At 45.2% G+C, this 20,913-nt stretch overlaps 1 protein-coding gene across 1 annotated transcript in view; it reads left to right on the top strand.

Moving 5' to 3' along the window:
• Positions 1-20,913, top strand: part of WNT11 (Wnt family member 11) — a 185,674-nt gene that overhangs the window by 90,959 nt on the left and 73,802 nt on the right. The gene's annotated exons all lie outside the window — the stretch shown is intronic.

Below are 20,913 nucleotides of genomic sequence, written 5' to 3'. Positions count from 1 at the left end.
TGATTCTTTGTAGGACTGGGAATGGGTTAAAAACAAAAATGAAAATTGTCTCTCACTAGTCCTAGGGGTGCACTGGTCCTTCGTTGGCTCGCTTCCTCTCTACAGCTCCAGACTTCTCTTCCATCTTCACCCTCGGTGCTGACGAGTGATGCCATGACGTTACTGGAGGCCTTGTCAACACTGGAGGTGCCAAGAAGTGAAGAAGACTGAAGAGAAAGCTGAAGGCAGAGGGAGGAAACGAGCCAGCAGAAGTCCAGACAGGGAGCTGCCCCACCAGGATGGGTGATGTCCGAGATGGATATAATATTTTTTTATTTTGTTTTATTATTCTGTGTGGTCTGGAGAGACCCTCAGAAAATAACAAAATGGACATTACCACCAATTCGATTCACATAGAACAAATTTGGCGCAAATCCTATTTCCCAATGAATCCAATTTCGGCAGATTTGCAGAGTTGCTCTTATGCAGAGCTCTGCAGACTCGAGCCATCGATGTAGACGACCGTTCATCCTCATAGAGGCCAATGTCATCTAACACTGCATATTTATAGTGGAGCTCACTGCATGGAAGATGCTTGGCTGGGAGAAGTTTCCACCAGCAATATCCACAGTTTCTTGAGGTGTGAGGGTGGACGGTCGTCCGTGTAAAAGGCAATGCCTTTCAGGAAGGAGACGCTCTTCACTACCCATTAATGAAAGAAAGTTTGGAACAAGATGCATGATTTGCTCGTTACATCTTAGGTCATGTGAAAAAAATTATAAAAGTGCCAATGCCACCCCGGGCAACCCATAGATATAGAGGTCCACATTGCAGTATAGACCGCTGTCGTAGAATGTACCGAAGTGCCAATGCCACCCCTACTGACCACCCACTGATTCCATCTTCTGAGCATTAATAGTGGACTTCCACAATAGAAATGAAGGATAGGAATCAATAGTATTGCCACACCGATAGGGCAACCTACTAATGGGATGAGCTTGACTGGTCATGCGGCGGCAGTAGAAGGCCCAATCCTACCTCTTTGGGCCATTTCATAAACTAACGTAATAAATGTGGGTAACATGTCAAGTGTTTGTTCTACATAGACTCCAGACTCTTCTCTCAAAAGCTCAACGACAATCACATTTTTACAAATCTTTGAAAATAAATTACCGTAATTCTGCAAATTTTGCATATTCAATTTCCCAGAGGAGCATGCATGGTTTATAAGTCTCACCAGGCTTGGCTTGTTACTCTCCACGAGGAGAAACATTACCCCTTAGACCCCAGAATAAATTTATAAAATGTAAAAATTGTAAAAAAATAAAATAAAATAAAGAAAAAAAATAAGAACTAAATCAAAATATAACAATTTAGGATGTAAAAAATGCGCTTTTTATAACTTCTAAAAAATGTCATGATAAAATCTGATTGTTAAAGATTTAATTTTTCTTTCAGAATAAATGTATAAAATGTCAAAATTATAACAAAAAAATAATAAACAAATCAAAATATAACAATTTAAGACTTAAAACGTGTGTTTTTTTTTATAACTGCTAGAATTTTCGTGATAAAATGTTATTTTTAAAAATTAATTTCTTTTCACAATGAATTTATAAAATATAAAAATAGAAAAGAATAAAAAAAAACAAAAAAAACAAACCCTGAAAGCTAAAGCAATTATTAAATGGAAATATAGCAATTCAGGCCGCACAATTAATAAATGCTAAAACTTTCATGATGAGATTTAACAAATGAATTCAATAATGCATTTTAGTTGTTTTTTTTGCAAGGAAGAAAACCTATAACATTTTCCCAGAAAATCTAAAATATTACGTAGATGTAGGTTTTTGCTCCTTCAAAGCGTTCAGCATTTATTTTTTTGTTTTCCAATGGTTTTTATTGAATTTTTAATAATATAAAAAATAACAACATTTAAAGGGATAAAAGATAAAGACAAAAGAAGGATTGGAAACTTTTTTGTTCATGGCCCCCTCTCAACCCCTACTCCAAAAATAAGTAAAAAATAAGTCACAATTTTGGTCACTAGTCACTGTGGATTTATGTAAAGTACATATAATTGTATGAGATTGCAAAACACTGGATCTGTCAGACATAACAACTTGCCCGCGGTTCTATAAAAACTGGTTTATGTGTGACTCAAGGTAGACACTGAATTTTTCTGCTGTCTGAACCTCTTAAGTTGCGTCTCACATATTCTCCGCACATGATTTGTGTCTGCATATTATGATAATGAAAGGTTCTTACCCACTGTGGATTCACGGCACGGGTGATGACTCACGACTGCATCAATGGGGTTTGTACAAAATATGCAGGAAAAAAATCTGGAGTTTTGGGAAAAAGAGGTTTTAATTAAAAGTGAATCAGAATCTCCAAATCCGTAGATATATATTGTATCAACAGTCCAAATGATAGGCGGCACTCACATATTCTTAAAAGAATTGCTTCATTGATCCAGTAGTATAAAAGGCTCAAAGAATGGTTGAACACAACAGCACAAAAATTAAAAAGGCATAAAAGAAATATTCATTGTGCTCCCAGGCAACATGTTTCAGACCTACATGGTCCTTTGTCAAGCCTTGACAAAGGACCATGCAGGTCTGAAACATGTTGCCTGTGAGCGCAGTGGATATTTCTTTTCTGCCTTTTTAATTTTTGTGCTGTTGTGTTCAACCATTCTTTGAGCCTTTTATACTACTGGATCAATGAAGCAATCATTTTAAGAAGATGTGAGTGCCGGCTATCATTTGGACTGTTGCTGTTACTGAAGTATATTGCCGTGCACCTGGACAGGTGAGCTGATTGCTCCTTTTTCACATTTATATTCTATGACCCCTATTACTCTAAAGAAAGAGAGAATTTAAAGTTGACATGTGACCAAATGTATGAAGGATTAAAAATAAAAAAAAGAACAGCAAGAATAAAATAAGAGCAAAAACTTTTGATCAGTTTTTTCTCTTATTTTATTCTTGCTGTTCTTTTTTTAATCCTTTATACATTTTTGTGGTCTTTACTAAAGGGGTGTGGATCACAGGGTAATTTATGCAGATCATCCTAAAAACACACCCCAGAGGATCCTATGAGCACCGCCCCCTTTGTAAATATCATAAAAATTTGCATAATTCCGAAACCATATGGCGGGTTTTAAAGTAACAAAAGATATAAAAGATTAGAGGGAATAAAATAAGAGCAAAAACTGGTCACTTTTGAACCGATCATAGGTCCCCTTTAAATCTTGTCAACTTAGAAAGTCACAATAAATCCAAAAAAAATGACGTATAAGAATTTTATGAATAACACTAAAACTGCAAAAAAATAAGTTTTTATCTGAAAATCCTCTAGTTAACAAAAATAAACTTCCTTCTCCAATTAATAATGATAATACTTGACTTGGATGATTGGCCATATTACAGGGGTAGTTTGATACTTTTATATTGACCTATTCGTCAGCCATGTGACAGTGTGAACAGTGCACGGACTGGAATAACAGAGCTGCCATGTCAGTAGGAATTGATCTGCAGGACCCAGCGGTGGTCACTAAAGAATGTATGGAGTTTTTCCTGTTGCAAGAGATGATAACATCTAAAAGGTGAGGGTGTCCGGTATCGGACCCTCACCAATCTGATATTGATGACATATACTCGGGATAACCCCTTTAAAGCAGTATAACCATGATTTTATAGTTTTATATAAAAAAAAGACATACATTGAAATTGTATTACTCATTGATCCTGAGTTACATTTTGTATTATACTCCAGAACTGCACTCACTATTCTGCTGGTGCAGTCACTGTGTACATACATTACATTACTGATCCTGAGTTACCTCCTGTATTATACTCCAGAGCTGCACTCACTATTCTGCTGGTGCAGTCAGTGTGTACATACATTACATTACTGATCCTGAGTTACATCCTGTATTATACTCCAGAGCTGCACTCACTATTCTGCTGGTGCAGTCACTGTGTACATACATTACATTACTGATCCTGAGTTACATCCTGTATTATACCCCAGAGCTGCACTCACTATACTGCTGGTGCAGTCACTGTGTACATACATTACATTACTGATCCTGAGTTACATTCTGTATTATACTCCAGAGCTGCACTCACTATTCTGCTGGTGCAGTCACTGTGTACATACATTACATTACTAATCCTGAGTTACATTCTGTATTATACTCCAGAGCTGCACTCACTATTCTGCTGGTGCAGTCACTGTGTACATACATTACATTACTGATCCTGAGTTACATCCTGTATTATACTCCAGAGCTGCACTCACTATTCTGCTGGTGCAGTCACTGTGTAAATACATTACATTACTGATCCTGAGTTACATCCTGTAGTATACTCCAGAGCTGCACTCACTATTCTGCTGGTGCAGTCACTGTGTACATACATTACATTACTGATCCTGAGTTACATCCTGTATTATACTCCAGAGCTGCAATCACTATTCTGCTGGTGCAGTCACTGTGTACATACATTACATTACTGATCCTGAGTTACATCCTGTATTATACTCCAGAGCTGCACTCACTATTCTGCTGGTGCAGTCACTGTGTACATACATTACATTACTGGTCCTGAGTTACATCCTGTATTATACTCCAGAGCTGCACTCACTATTCTGCTGGTGCAATCACTGTGTACATACATTACATTACTGATCCTGAGTTACATCCTGTATTATACTCTAGAGCTGCACTCACTATTCTGCTGGTGCAGTCACTGTGTACATACATTGCATTACTGATCCTGTACTGATCCTGAGTTACATCCTGTATTATACTCCAGAGCTGCACTCACTATTCTGCTGGTGCAGTCACTGTGTACATACATTACATTGCTGATCCTGAGTTACATCCTGTATTATACTCCAGAGCTGCACTCACTATTCAGCTGGTGCAGTCACTGTGTACATACATTACATTACTAATCCTGAGTTACATCCTGTATTATACTCCAGAGCTGCACTCACTATTCTGCTGGTGCAGTCACTGTGTACATACATTACATTACTGATCCTGAGTTACATCCTGTATTATACTCCAGAGCTGCACTCACTATTCTGCTGGTGCAGTCACTGTGTACATACATTACATTACTGATCCTGTACTGATCCTGAGTTACATCCTGTATTATACTCCAGAGCTGCACTCACTATTCTGCTGGTGCAGTCACTGTGTACATACATTACATTACTGATCCTGAGATACATCCTGTATTATACTCCAGAGCTGCACTCACTATTCTGCTAGTGCAGTCACTGTGTACATACATTACATTACTGATCCTGTACTGATCCTGAATTACATCCTGTATTATACTCCAGAGCTGCACTCACTATTCTGCTGGTGCAGTCACTGTGTACATACATTACATTACTGATCCTGTACTGATCCTGAGTTACATCCTGTATTATACTCCAGAGCTGCACTCACTATTCTGCTAGTGCAGTCAATGTGTACATACATTACATTACTGATCCTGTACTGATCCTGAGTTACATCCTGTATTATACTCCAGAGCTGCACTCACTATTCTGCTGGTGCAGTCACTGTGTACATACATTACATTACTGATCCTGTACTGATCCTGAGTTACATCCTGTAGTATACTCCAGAGCTGCACTCACTATTCTGCTGGTGCAGTCACTGTGTACATACATTACATTACTGATCCTGAGTTACATCCTATATTATACTCCAGAGCTGCGCTCAGTATTCTGCTGGCGCAGTCACTGTGTACATACATTGCATTACTGATCCTATACTGATCCTGAGTTACACCCTGTATTATACCCCAGAGCTGCACTCACTATTCTTCTGGTGCAGTCACTGTGTACATACATTGCATTACTGATCCTGCACTGATCCTGAGTTACATCCTGTATTATACTCCAGAGCTGCACTCACTATTCTGCTGGTGCTGTCACTGTGTACATACATTATATTACTGATCCTGTACCGATCCTGAGTTACCTCCTGTATTATACCCCAGAGCTGCACTCACTATTCTGCTGGTGCAGTCACTGTGTTCATACATTACATTACTGATCCTGTACTGATCCTGAGTTACATCCTGTGTTATACTCCAGGGCTGCACTCACTATTCTGCTGGTGCAGTCAATGTGTACATACATTACATTACTGATCCTGAGTTACATCCTATATTATACTCCAGAGCTGCGCTCAGTATTCTGCTGGCGCAGTCACTGTGTACATACATTGCATTACTGATACTGTACTGATCCTGAGTTACACCCTGTATTATACCCCAGAGCTGCACTCACTATTCTTCTGGTGCAGTCACTGTGTACATACATTACATTACTGATCCTGTACTGATCCTGAGTTACATCCTGTATTATACTCCAGAGCTGCACTCACTATTCTGCTGGTGCAGTCACTGTGTACATACATTACATTACTGATCCTGAGTTACATCCTGTATTATACTCCAGAGCTGCACTCACTATTCAGCTGGTGCAGTCACTGTGTACATACATTACATTACTAATCCTGAGTTACATCCTGTATTATACTCCAGAGCTGCACTCACTATTCTGCTGGTGCAGTCACTGTGTACATACATTACATTACTGATCCTGAGTTACATCCTGTATTATACTCCAGAGCTGCACTCACTATTCTGCTGGTGCAGTCACTGTGTACATACATTACATTACTGATCCTGTACTGATCCTGAGTTACATCCTGTATTATACTCCAGAGCTGCACTCACTATTCTGCTGGTGCAGTCACTGTGTACATACATTACATTACTGATCCTGAGTTACATCCTGTATTATACTCCAGAGCTGCACTCACTATTCTTCTGGTGCAGTCACTGTGTACATACATTACATTACTGATCCTGTACTGATCCTGAGTTACATCCTGTATTATACTCCAGAGCTGCACTCACTATTCTGCTAGTGCAGTCACTGTGTACATACATTACATTACTGATCCTGTACTGATCCTGAGTTACATCCTGTATTATACTCCAGAGCTGCACTCACTATTCTGCTGGTGCAGTCACTGTGCACATACATTACATTACTGATCCTGTACTGATCCTGAGTTACATCCTGTATTATACTCCAGAGCTGCACTCACTATTCTGCTAGTGCAGTCACTGTGTACATACATTACATTACTGATCCTGTACTGATCCTGAGTTACATCCTGTATTATACTCCAGAGCTGCACTCACTATTCTGCTGGTGCAGTCACTGTGTACATACATTACATTACTGATCCTGTACTGATCCTCAGTTACATCCTGTAGTATACTCCAGAGCTGCACTCACTATTCTGCTGGTGCAGTCACTGTGTACATACATTACATTACTGATCCTGAGTTACATCCTATATTATACTCCAGAGCTGCGCTCAGTATTCTGCTGGCGCAGTCACTGTGTACATACATTGCATTACTGATCCTGTACTGATCCTGAGTTACACCCTGTATTATACCCCAGAGCTGCACTCACTATTCTTCTGGTGCAGTCACTGTGTACATACATTACATCACTGATCCTGTACTGATTCTGAGTTACATCCTGTATTATGCTCCAGAGCTGCACTCACTATTCTGCTGGTGCTGTCACTGTGTACATACATTATATTACTGATCCTGTACCGATCCTGAGTTACCTCCTGTATTATACCCCAGAGCTGCACTCACTATTCTGCTGGTGCAGTCACTGTGTTCATACATTACATTACTGATCCTGTACTGATCCTGAGTTACATCCTGTGTTATACTCCAGGGCTGCACTCACTATTCTGCTGGTGCAGTCACTGTGTACATACATTACATTACTGATCCTGAGTTACATCCTGTATTATGCTCCAGAGCTGCACTCACTATTCTGCTGGTGCAGTCACTGTGTACATACATTACATTCTGATCCTGAGTTAGATCCTGTATTATACTCCAGAGCTGCACTCACTATTCTGCTGGTGCAGTCACTGTGTACATACATTACATTACTGATCCTGTACCGATCCTGAGTTACCTCCTGTATTATACCCCAGAGCTGCACTCACTATTCTGCTGGTGCAGTCACTGTGTACATACATTACATTACTGATCCTGAGTTACATCCTGTATTATGCTCCAGAGCTGCACTCACTATTCTGCTGGTGCAGTGACTGTGTACATACATTACATTACTGATCCTGAGTTAGATCCTGTATTATACTCCAGAGCTGCACTCACTATTCTGCTAGTGCAGTCACTGTGTACATACATTACATTACTGATCCTGTACTGATCCTGAGTTACATCCTGTATTATACTCCAGAGCTGCACTCACTATTCTGCTGGTGCAGTCACTGTGTACATACATTACATTACTGATCCTGTACTGATCCTGAGTTACATCCTGTAGTATACTCCAGAGCTGCACTCACTATTCTGCTGGTGCAGTCACTGTGTACATACATTACATTACTGATCCTGAGTTACATCCTATATTATACTCCAGAGCTGCGCTCAGTATTCTGCTGGCGCAGTCACTGTGTACATACATTGCATTACTGATCCTATACTGATCCTGAGTTATACCCTGTATTATACCCCAGAGCTGCACTCACTATTCTTCTGGTGCAGTCACTGTGTACATATATTGCATTACTGATCCTGTACTGATCCTGAGTTACATCCTGTATTATACTCCAGAGCTGCACTCACTATTCTGCTGGTGCTGTCACTGTGTACATACATTACATTACTGATCCTGAGTTACATCCTGTATTATACTCCAGAGCTGCACTCACTATTCTGCTGGTGCAGTCACTGTGTACATACATTACATTACTGATCCTGAGTTACATCCTGTATTATACTCCAGAGCTGCACTCACTATTCTGCTGGTGCAGTCACTGTGTACATACATTACATTACTGATCCTGTACTGATCCTGAGTTACATCCTGTATTATACTCCAGAGCTGCACTCACTATTCTGCTGGTGCAGTCACTGTGTACATACATTACATTACTGATCCTGAGTTACATCCTGTATTATACTCCAGAGCTGCACTCACTATTCTTCTGGTGCAGTCACTGTGTACATACATTACATTACTGATCCTGTACTGATCCTGAGTTACATCCTGTATTATACTCCAGAGCTGCACTCACTATTCTGCTAGTGCAGTCGCTGTGTACATACATTACATTACTGATCCTGTACTGATCCTGAGTTACATCCTGTATTATACTCCAGAGCTGCACTCACTATTCTGCTGGTGCAGTCACTGTGCACATACATTACATTACTGATCCTGTACTGATCCTGAGTTACATCCTGTATTATACTCCAGAGCTGCACTCACTATTCTGCTAGTGCAGTCACTGTGTACATACATTACATTACTGATCCTGTACTGATCCTGAGTTACATCCTGTATTATACTCCAGAGCTGCACTCACTATTCTGCTTGTGCAGTCACTGTGTACATACATTACATTACTGATCCTGTACTGATCCTGAGTTACATGCTGTAGTATACTCCAGAGCTGCACTCACTATTCTGCTGGTGCAGTCACTGTGTACATACATTACATTACTGATCCTGAGTTACATCCTATATTATACTCCAGAGCTGCGCTCAGTATTCTGCTGGCGCAGTCACTGTGTACATACATTGCATTACTGATCCTGTACTGATCCTGAGTTACACCCTGTATTATACCCCAGAGCTGCACTCACTATTCTTCTGGTGCAGTCACTGTGTACATACATTACATCACTGATCCTGTACTGATTCTGAGTTACATCCTGTATTATGCTCCAGAGCTGCACTCACTATTCTGCTGGTGCTGTCACTGTGTACATACATTATATTACTGATCCTGTACCGATCCTGAGTTACCTCCTGTATTATACCCCAGAGCTGCACTCACTATTCTGCTGGTGCAGTCACTGTGTTCATACATTACATTACTGATCCTGTACTGATCCTGAGTTACATCCTGTGTTATACTCCAGGGCTGCACTCACTATTCTGCTGGTGCAGTCACTGTGTACATACATTACATTACTGATCCTGAGTTACATCCTGTATTATGCTCCAGAGCTGCACTCACTATTCTGCTGGTGCAGTCACTGTGTACATACATTACATTCTGATCCTGAGTTAGATCCTGTATTATACTCCAGAGCTGCACTCACTATTCTGCTGGTGCAGTCACTGTGTACATACATTACATTACTGATCCTGTACCGATCCTGAGTTACCTCCTGTATTATACCCCAGAGCTGCACTCACTATTCTGCTGGTGCAGTCACTGTGTACATACATTACATTACTGATCCTGAGTTACATCCTGTATTATGCTCCAGAGCTGCACTCACTATTCTGCTGGTGCAGTGACTGTGTACATGCATTACATTACTGATCCTGAGTTAGATCCTGTATTATACTCCAGAGCTGCACTCACTATTCTGCTGGTGCAGTCACTGTGTACATACATTACATTACTGATCCAGAGTTACATCCTGAATTATACTCCAGAGCTGCACTCACTATTCTGCTGGTGCAGTCACTGTGTACATACATTACATTACTGATCCTGAGTTACATCCTGTATTATACTGCAGAGCTGCACTCACTATTCTGCTGGTGCAGTCACTGTGTATATACATTACATTACTGATCCTGAGTTACATCCTGTATTATACTCCAGAGCTGCACTCACTATTCTGCCTGTGCAGTCACTGTGTACATACATTACATTACTGATCCTGAGTTACATCCTGTATTATACTCCAGAGCTGCACTCACTATTCTGCTGGTGCAGTCACTGTGTACATACATTACATTACTGATCCTGAGTTACATCCTGTATTTTCCTCCAGAGCTGCACTCACTATTCTGCTGGTGCAGTCACTGTGTACATACATTACATTACTGATCCTGAGTTACCTCCTGTATTATACCCCAGAGCTGCACTCACTATTCTGCTGGTGCAGTCACTGTGTACATACATTACATTACTGATCCTGAGTTACATCCTGTATTATACCCAAGAGCTGCACTCACTATTCTGCTGGTGCAGTCACTGTGTACATACATTACATTACTGATCCTGAGTTAGATCCTGTATTATACTCCAGAGCTGCACTCACTATTCTGCTGGTGCAGTCACTGTGTACATACATTACATTACTGATCCTGAGTTACATCCTGGATTATACTCCAGAGCTGCACTCACTATTCTGCTGGTGCAGTCACTGTGTACATACATTACATTACTGATCCTGAGTTACATCCTGTATTATACTCCAGAGCTGCACTCACTATTCTGCTGGTGCAGTCACTGTGTACATACATTACATTACTGATCCTGAGTTACAACCTGTATTATACCCCAGAGCTGCACTCACTATTCTGCTGGTGTAGTCACTGTGTACATACATTACATTACTAATTCTGAGTTACATCCTGTATTATGCTCCAGAGCTGCACTCACTATTCTGCTGGTGCAGTCACTGTGTACATACATTACATTACTGATCCTGAGTTAGATCCTGTATTATACTCCAGAGCTGCACTCACTATTCTGCTGGTGCAGTCACTGTGTACATACATTACATTACTGATCCTGAGTTACATCCTGTATTATCCTCCAGAGCTGCACTCACTATTCTGCTGGTGCAGTCACTGTGTATATACATTACATTACTGATCCTGAGTTACCTCCTGTATTATACTACAGAGCTGCACTCACTATTCTGCTGGTGCAGTCACTGTGTATATACATTACATTACTGATCCTGAGTTACATCCTGTATTATACTCTGGAGCTGCACTCTCTATTCTGCTGGTGCAGTCACTGTGTACATACATTACATTACTGATCCTGAGTTACATCCTGTATTATCCTCCAGAGCTGCACTCACTATTCTGCTGGTGTAGTCACTGTGTACATACATTACATTACTGATCCTGAGTTACATCCTGTATTATACTCTGGAGCTGCACTCACTATTCTGCTGGTGCAGTCACTGTGTACATACATTACATTACTGATCCTGAGTTACATCCTGTATTATACCCCAGAGCTGCACTCACTATACTGCTGGTGCGGTCACTGTGTACATACATTACATTACTGATCTTAGGTTACATCCTGTACTATACTCCAGAGCTGCACTCACTATTCTGCTGGTGCAGTCACTCTGTACATACATTACATTACTGATCCTGAGTCACATCCTGTATTATACTCCAGAGCTCCACTCACTATTCTGCTGGTGCAGTCACTGTGTACATACATTACATTACTGATCCTGAGTTACCTCCTGTAGATCTTTTATTATAAAAATGAAAAACATAACAATAATAATAACCAGAAAATAAACAATGTAATGAACTGGTCCAGCCGCTCTCTCTCTCCTCACACACATATTATACATATATACACAATAATAACTACCTACACCATGACATCTGGTCCGGTCACCAAACAAATAATAACAATATAATAAACAATAACCGACAAATTATATACAAACTAATATATACATTCTTTTTTTTTTTTTTTTTAAATAAATAAAATAAAATAAATACTAACTATACAAATATATACAAGACAAAACAAAACACCCCACACTCAAGCCCACCAGTCCCTCCCCGGCACTGACCTGAGAGCTGGTCCTGCGCCTCATGCCTCAGTTCAACGTCCATAGGCCAGATCAGGCAGTGCCAGTTTTTCACCCAAATAACCAGTGTCCCACAAGATGAACCCACCTCCCCCCTTTTCCCTCCACCCAGCCTAACACCTACACCCAAACCCATATATACAATATATACAGAAACAAACAATACAATAACCACAACTGACAAAGCCCAAGTTCGGCGCCTGCAGCCCTACATCACTGTCTACTGATCAATAAAACAAAAATCTATGGTGTCAGCAGCAGCCCACCACCAGGAGAGGAGACGACCAGACTAGGGCACACTAAAAGAAAAGCTCCTCCAGAGGAGAGCGGCCCTCCGTGTACCCAGTATCTCATACTCCAGAGAACGCACCTTCACCAGGTCACCGAGTATGGTCCTAAACACATCGTCCATTGGGAGGATTTTCCGCTGCGTCGATACTAAGCACCGTGTGTTCCACGTGTGATACCTAACCACTGCGCTAACTAGAAATAAGGTGCAGCGGTCCCGACCACCCAGGTCCCCGAATGCTCCATAGGCCCATTCCGCATAAGAGAGACCGGCCAGCCAATGGAGGCGCCCACCCTGTTGTACACCTCTGTGTTAAAGGGACAACGAAGCAGGAAGTGGTCCATGCTTTCAAGCATGGTACCACAATGCTCCCGAGGACAGTTCCTGTCCTCAGAGCTCCTACACTTCAGATTGTCCCTCACACACAGTTTCCCATGGAAGCAGCGCCAAGCCAAGTCCCAAACCTTCGAGGGGATCCTGATAGAATTCAAAAGATGCAGACCCACCCCAAGATCCCGACTTGGGCAATCCCTGAGCGCCAGAGGCCTCTGAAAATGGGTCAACAGAACCCTTTTGTCAAGGAGCTTCCTTGGCAGAGTCCTGACCTCCCACATTCCCAGACCCCACCGGCGAATTACCTTCAGAACCACGGTAGCGTAAGCCGGGAGATGTCCATGCGGTGTGCGGAGATCCTTCACTTGCCCTCCTGTCTCCCATTCCTGGAAGAAAGGCTGAAACCATCCATTACAGGAGAATACCCACAGAGGAGCCCTCTCTTTCCAGAGGTTTGCAATATTGATCTTAATGAAGGTATTCACAAGGAATACCACAGGGTTGACCATACCCAACCCTCCTAGTCTCCTCGTACGGTAAGTAACCTCCCTCTTGACCAGGTTCAGTCTATTCCCCCATAACAGTTGAAAGAACAAACTGTAGACCCGAGTCCAGAGAGGCTCTGGCAAGATGCACACACTGCCCAGATAGATCAGCAAAGGGAGCAGGTAAGTTTTGATCAGGTTTACCCTTTCCCTTAGGGTCAAAGACCAACCCTTCCATTGGTTCACCTTCTGAGTGGCGATCTCTAGCCTGCTGTCCCAATTTTGTTTGGGGTAATCCCCCTGGCCAAATTTGATGCCAAAAACTTTTGCAGAGACTTTGGGTTCTGGAAGGGTGTCCGGGAGATCAAAACCAGGATCTCCTCCTCCCAGCCAGAGACTCTCACACTTATCTCGGTTGATCTTAGACCCGGATGCCTCCGAGTAGTGATTTACCTCTGACATCAGCCATTCTGCCTCCCCATCAGAGGAAACAAAAACGGTGACGTCATCGGCATACGCCACCACTCTCAGAGTGGCTTCCGGTGCTGCCCGGTCCATCCCGATCCCAGCCAACGGTCCACGCTCCACCCTCCTAAGAAGTGGGTCAATCGCAAACACGTACAGTAGCGGGCTCAAGGGACAACCCTGGCGAACACCACACCCAACCTCAAAAGAGCTGCCAATCCAACCGTTCACAAGCGGGAAACTCTCTGCCCCAGAGTACAAGGTCTTAAGCCAATCAACAACCCCCCCCGGCAGGCCATACCTCAGAAGGACAGACCAGAGGTACTCATGATTAACCCGATCAAACGCTTTTGCCTGGTCCAATGACAGCATGTACCCCTTCCAGTGGCCAGCCCTACCCTGCTCCACCGCCTCTCGGACACAGAGTACAGCACTAATTGTACTGCGGCCCGAAACAGAGCAATGCTGGGCCCCCGAAAGGAGCTGGGGTGCAAAATTCACCAGCCGATTAAACAGCACCTTTGCCAAAACCTTCCTGTCTGCATTGAGAAGCGCTATGGGACGCCAATTCTCAATGCAAGATGGGTCCTTACCCTTTGACAAGATGATCAGGGCAGACCTCCTCATTGACTTTGGCAGAGTGCCCGAGGAAAGACACTCATTGAATACCTCAGTCAAGAGGGGAACCAAGGCGTCCTTAAAGGTCTTATAGAATTCAGATGTTAAGCCATCCGGACCGGGAGATTTCTTCAGGGCAAGCCCTTCAATCGCCAACTTAACTTCCTCTTCCCTGATCATCTCTGTCAAAACGCCAAGAGAGGGGTCTACCCCTGGTTCGGGGACGGCTTCAGCCAGAAAAGCCGACATCTCATCCCAATCCAGATCCCTCTTCCCCAAGAGGTGCGAGTAGAAGGATCTGTCGACCTCCAGGATCCCTGATCTGGATCTTTTCAGGGACCCCGCAGTGTCAACCAGTCCTGTAACAACTTTACTATTCACTGACATCTTGCAGTTTCTATAAGGGTCGGGCGAGCGGTACTTCCCGTAATCCCTCTCAAAAACCAAAGATGCGTGTCTATCATACTGACACCTCATTAGCAAAGATTTCACTCTGGAGATCTCCTCGCGGCTACCTCCAGTTGAGACAAGATGCTCGAGTTTCCTCCTCAGGCCCTGATACAGGCGGTACCTGTCCAGGCTCCTGAGGCTCGAGAGCTGGCGGAAGAATCTCGCCACCCTTTTCTTAAACATCTCCCACCACTCTGACTTACTACTACAAAGATCCAGTAAGGGTACTGGCTCTGAAGAAAATCCTCAAAGGACTGTCTTATCTCCGCTTCTTCCAAGAGAGACGAATTGAGCCTCCAAAAGCCTCTTCCCATCCGGGGGGTCTCTGTAACATTCAGGGAAAACAAAATCTAACAGTGATCGGAGAACTCCACCTCAACAACAGATACTGCTGAAGAGACGGCTTCCTCCTTTAAATAAAACCTGTCTATCCTGGACCTACAGTTACCTCTATGATAGGTGAACCCCTCGTGGCCTGCGGTGTGCCGGATGTGGACATCCACCAGGCGAGCCTCACTAGCTATACTATTAAGGGCGACGCTATCATAAGTGAGCTTGTCTCTGGAACCTCCTCTATCCCGGGGCCTCGTGACAGTGTTGAAGTCCCCTCCAAAGACGACCTGCCGACTCGTAAAAAGGTAGGGCTTGATCCTCGTAAAGAGACACTTCCGGTCCCACTTAGATTGGGGACCATAGATGTTAATGAGCCGAAGCTCTTGTCCCTTCATGAGGACATCTAATATCAGGCACCTCCCCATTTCTAACTCAATAACCCGTCGGCATTCTACCGGTGCGGTAAAAAGGACCGCCACTCCGCTATACGGCTCGGCCGCAAGAGACCAATAGGAGGGCCCTAGTCTCCACTCCCTCTTAGCTATAAACACCTCTGCCATATTTGGCAGCCTGGTCTCTTGCAAAAAGAAAATGTCAGCTTCAACCCGGCTGAGAAAATCAAAGGCCGCAAATCTAGCCATGTTTGACTTAATGCTGGCGACATTAATGGACGCCAGCGTCAACGGAGTGGGTACCGCCATCATTGGTGATTGCGTTAGATGGCTTTCTTCTTCCCACTCCCCTTATCCTCTGCCTCAGAGGAGGAATCCTTCCCCCTCTTTAATGACTCAGAGGTGTCCATTCCCACATTTTTCCTTCTTTTTTCGTCCTCGTCTCCGGACTCTGGGCCAGTCCCTCCCCCCAAGGACCTTGCATCCCCAGGAGAAGGAGACTCGGCGTCCCCTGTAAGCTCCGCTGAAGCCGGAACCTCACCCTCAGCCTCCTCCTCAGAGGAAGAGATGTTATCAAGGGCTTGGAACCGGTTAGAAAGACCAACTAGAGGGGAGTCGGTTTTACCTTCCTTAGGTACCTTGGTCAGAGCGGGAAAAGATGTTTTATCTCCCTTCTTTCTCTTCTTTTTGGTGCCGAGCTTACGCTTGTGCTCTAGCCACCGCTTATTATCCTCATCCATACTTTCATAATGGGAGGATTCTGAAGCAGAGGCAGTTTCCTCCCTGTGGATCCTCCTGACCTCCTCATCCAACTCATCATCCCTCGGGGCCTCAGCAGCAACACTGGCATCCAGGACAGGGGCTGCCCCGGTAGTCTGGGGCTCGCCCCGCTCCCTCTCCTGTCTGCGCTTGTCTAGACGCCTCAGCTGGGCAGGCGTCTTTTTATTGCTTTTCTTCCCTGGCCCCTCAGCTCCCCCACCCCTGCTAGTCCCCTCTCCAGCAGAATCGGCCTCACGGCTTACTCCCACCGGGGTCTCGACTGCATTAGCAAAGGAGCGAGGACAACGGCTGAATGGGTGGCCTAACTCACCACACAGGTGACACCTAATCTCCACACAAGAGGCGGCAAGATGGCCGACACCCCCACACAACGCGCATTTCTGCACGGTGCAGTTTGCACTGAAGTGTGTGGGGTCGCCGCACCTGTGACAGAGCTTCGGTTGCCCCTGGTAGAAGACCAGGATACGATCCCTACCCAGGAAGGCAGACGATGGAATGTGGGCAACCGTACCACCTGAACGCTTAAGTTTTACCATAAACGTCCAGGCCCCTGACCAGATACCAAACTCGTCGCGGTTTTTCTTTGGCATCTCCACCACCTCTCCATACCGACCAAGCCACGTCATGATGTCATAGCAAGAAAGCGACTCGTTACGAGTCATCACGGTCACTTTCTTGATCTGGTTTTGGCGAGACACTGCCTGAACGGCAAAGTCTCGCCAGCCGGGCTCATTTTTTGCCAACTCATAATTCGCCCAGAAGAGCTCAAGCCCCTCCGGCCGAACAAAGCTGACATCAAACTCAGGCGTGGAATAGGGATGTATCAAGGCGTAGATGTCAATCGCCTTGAAGTCCATCCTCAGCAGGAGCTCCACAACTTTAGACCTTGGCGGACATGCATCACTGCCCCTCCACCGAAGACGGACCACATTCCTACGCACACTGCCTGGCCCGGCTCTTGGAAGGCCCCGAGGCCATGCCTCTCTATCCAGAAGGATAGATCAACCTCTCGACCCTCTACCATTAGTGATCTCTCCCCCTTCTTTAGAGCCTCCAGAAGGCGCCGTTGCAACATGCTGTCCCCAAAGCCCGGAGACGAGGAGGATGCCCTATTTGCCCCCGAGGTGACACTGGCATAACTCTGGACAGGTGTTGCCACCCCCGGGGGGGCAACCGGACCAGTGACCACATCAGCCCCAACAGTATCACCATTACCCACCTCCATCTCACCCTCCACCAAACCAGCAACCACACCACTAGACAATGAATTATCCTCATTCACCTCCACCACCACATTCATTCCTGCTGGACCAGTAACAATGGTGGATGACCTTTTGACCTCCGCATCAGGCACAAGGGGCTCAGTCACCTCCATAGAACTGGAGGCGACCTCACCCCCGGTCTTATGTGTGCCCTCCACATCATCGGTCGGTAATTTCCGCTGTTTGGCATTTGGTATAATGTGCCGCTGATCTTTAGCTGCAGTTAGGCGCCGCTGATCTTTAGCATCAGGATCTTCCGGACCAGCGACGCCAACACAAAATAGCACTTTCGTGGGAGGACCGGAACGCTCAGCCCCAACTGCCCCCTCACACTGCCGCCGCTTCTCAACTAAGTGATCAGCGGCAACAGCATTCAGAGGCGCCGAGGCTACCGGAGCTGCCCCCGACACCGGGCTGCTCCCCCCTCCCACTGAGGAGCGCACCACAGCATCGTGGCCTGATGGAACGCCCGCCGCCGGGCCGCCCTCACTGTCCAGCCTCTCGGCTGATGCACCTCCTGCTACGTCCCCACTACTACAAGCAGAGACGGAGCTCTGCGCCTCACTACCGCGCTCTGTAATCTCCCCGCGCCTTTACACCGGATCCACAGCAGAACCCGGGCTGGGCTGGGCAACGGGGCTTATACAGCGAGCTGAGCCTGCCCGTGACTCAGGGGGTACAGGGAGGGGGGCATAGACATAGCTTACCGCTTCCTGCAGCTTTGGATTGGTCTTCTTTGCCTTTTTGTGGCCCCCAGGTGCCTCTTCTGGTAGATCGTCACCAAGATGGAAGTTTTGGAGGCACACTGGGGACTCCAGGAGCTTAATCTCCGCCATTAGCGCCCCTCCCTGGCCGCTGCTGTCACTGTCCTCCCCAGAGCCAGCAGAACTGCGACCGGATGTCACTGTCGCCTGTCCTGCAGGGAGCTCGCTGCACGTGGCCTGCGGGTGACTTTGCAGGCTGCCAGGTGGGGCTTGCTGCTGGTCATCATCACTCTCATCATCCACCTGGCTCTCAGGCTGCAGCCCCATCTGCCTTTGCTCTCTGGGATCAGCCATTTCTCTAAAGCGGTCTTCATTTATAAGTTTTTCTTTGAAAGGACCACTCTGCTCCCTGATGGTGGCTTTCCTAAGTTCCAGGCGTTGAATTTCACTGCTCAGTCTTTTTACCTCGGCTTGGAGTTTTGCCTTCCTTGGTTTGGAGGCCCCCGCAGCTTTGGCGCTTGTGCAGCGCAGCTCCTCCCGGAGCCTCCTGATGAGCTTACTGGCATCTTCATACTCACGGAGGCGGATCATGACCCGGGAGGCATAGGTGGACACAGACTCCCGGGGTCCCTGCAGCGCCCATTCCCCCTCAGGGAGGTCGGCCTCACCTCCGTAAGCACTCCGCTTTCCTCCGGAAGGAGCGCCATCTTGCACGCCGCTGTCAGGCTTTTCCTCCATGCTGGAAGCCTTGCGGCTTCTGGGGGTCTCCACAATCCCGGGGGGAGTAGGAGCTATATTGCTGCGACTCCTGGTGCAGCGTCTCACCCCCGAGTCCTCTGATGTGCAGGCCGGTTGCTGGTTTCTTCTGCCCCCCGCCGGCCTGGTTCGGGAAGCAGAAGCCTGGGACTTGGCTCCATCACTCATCCCAGAAACCCGCTCCCTCCCTGGTAAAGAGAGAAAGCAGGTCCCCAGGTGGAGAGGTGTTGGTTTCTCAGAGATCAGGAGCTCACAGCAGGATCTGCAGCCACCACACCCGCAATCACCACACTGACTAGCAGCTGATCAGAGCTGCACCCAGTATGCTGCTGGTGCAGTCACTGTGTACAGACATTATATTACTGATCCTGAGTTACATCCTGTATTATACTCTGGAGCTGCACTCTCTATTCCGCTGGTGCAGTCACTGTGTATATACATTACATTATTGATCCTGAGTTACATCCTGTATTATACTCTGGAGCTGCACTCTCTATTCCGCTGGTGCAGTCACTGTGTACATACATTACATTACTGATCCTGAGTTACATCCTGTATTATACTCCAGAGCTGCACTCACTATTCTGCTGGCGCAGTCACTGTGTACATACATTACATTACTGATCCTGAGTTACCTCCTGTATTATACTCCAGAGCTGCACTCACTATTCTGCTTATGCAGTGACTGTGTACATACATTACATTACTGATCCTGAGTTACATCCTGTATTATACTCCAGAGCTGCACTCACTATTCTGCTGGTGCAGTCACTGTGTACATACATTACATTACTGATCCTGAGTTACATCCGGTATTATACTCCAGAGCTGCACTCTCTATTCTGCTGGCGCAGTCACTGTGTACATACATTGGCCCAGTACTGTACGAGTTTTTATACCTGGACCTGATAGTCTTAAAGTTCAGATCTCAGCAGAATTATAACGTCATGAAGTGTTTCAAGTCTTTGAGAGAACCCTAGAACATTATTAATATCCAATGGTCCAGAATTTTTTTCGGTTCACAGCTGCGCTCCAGACTATTGGACTTTTACCCATTAGAATGTATGTGGAAATCTCTTTCCTCGGGATCTTGTCCTTGCTGCTTTGGTATCTGGTTACTCTAAGCCGGCGTTTATGAGCACGTTTTGTTCTGTCCTCGATTTCTTTCTTCTGCTGAAAATTGATCTGGAGTTGAATACCCAGAGGATCAAAAAGAACATAAAGCGAGCCCCTGAATTTATGACAGTCAATAAGGAGAGAAAATCCCATCACAGAATGGAGACGTTGTTTTTTCCTTAGTGTTTCAGTCGTCTCGTAAGAACGCACCCTATAAGTTTCCTCTAATGAGGTCTTACCT

This window comes from Phyllobates terribilis, unplaced genomic scaffold, assembly GCF_046119375.1.
Source record: "Phyllobates terribilis strain yellow unplaced genomic scaffold, ASM4611937v1 Scaffold_2__4_contigs__length_985480577, whole genome shotgun sequence".
Classification (NCBI taxonomy): domain Eukaryota; kingdom Metazoa; phylum Chordata; class Amphibia; order Anura; family Dendrobatidae; genus Phyllobates; species Phyllobates terribilis.
The sequence above is the reverse complement of the archived record's forward strand: the minus strand, read 5'-3'. Positions and strand labels throughout refer to the sequence as shown.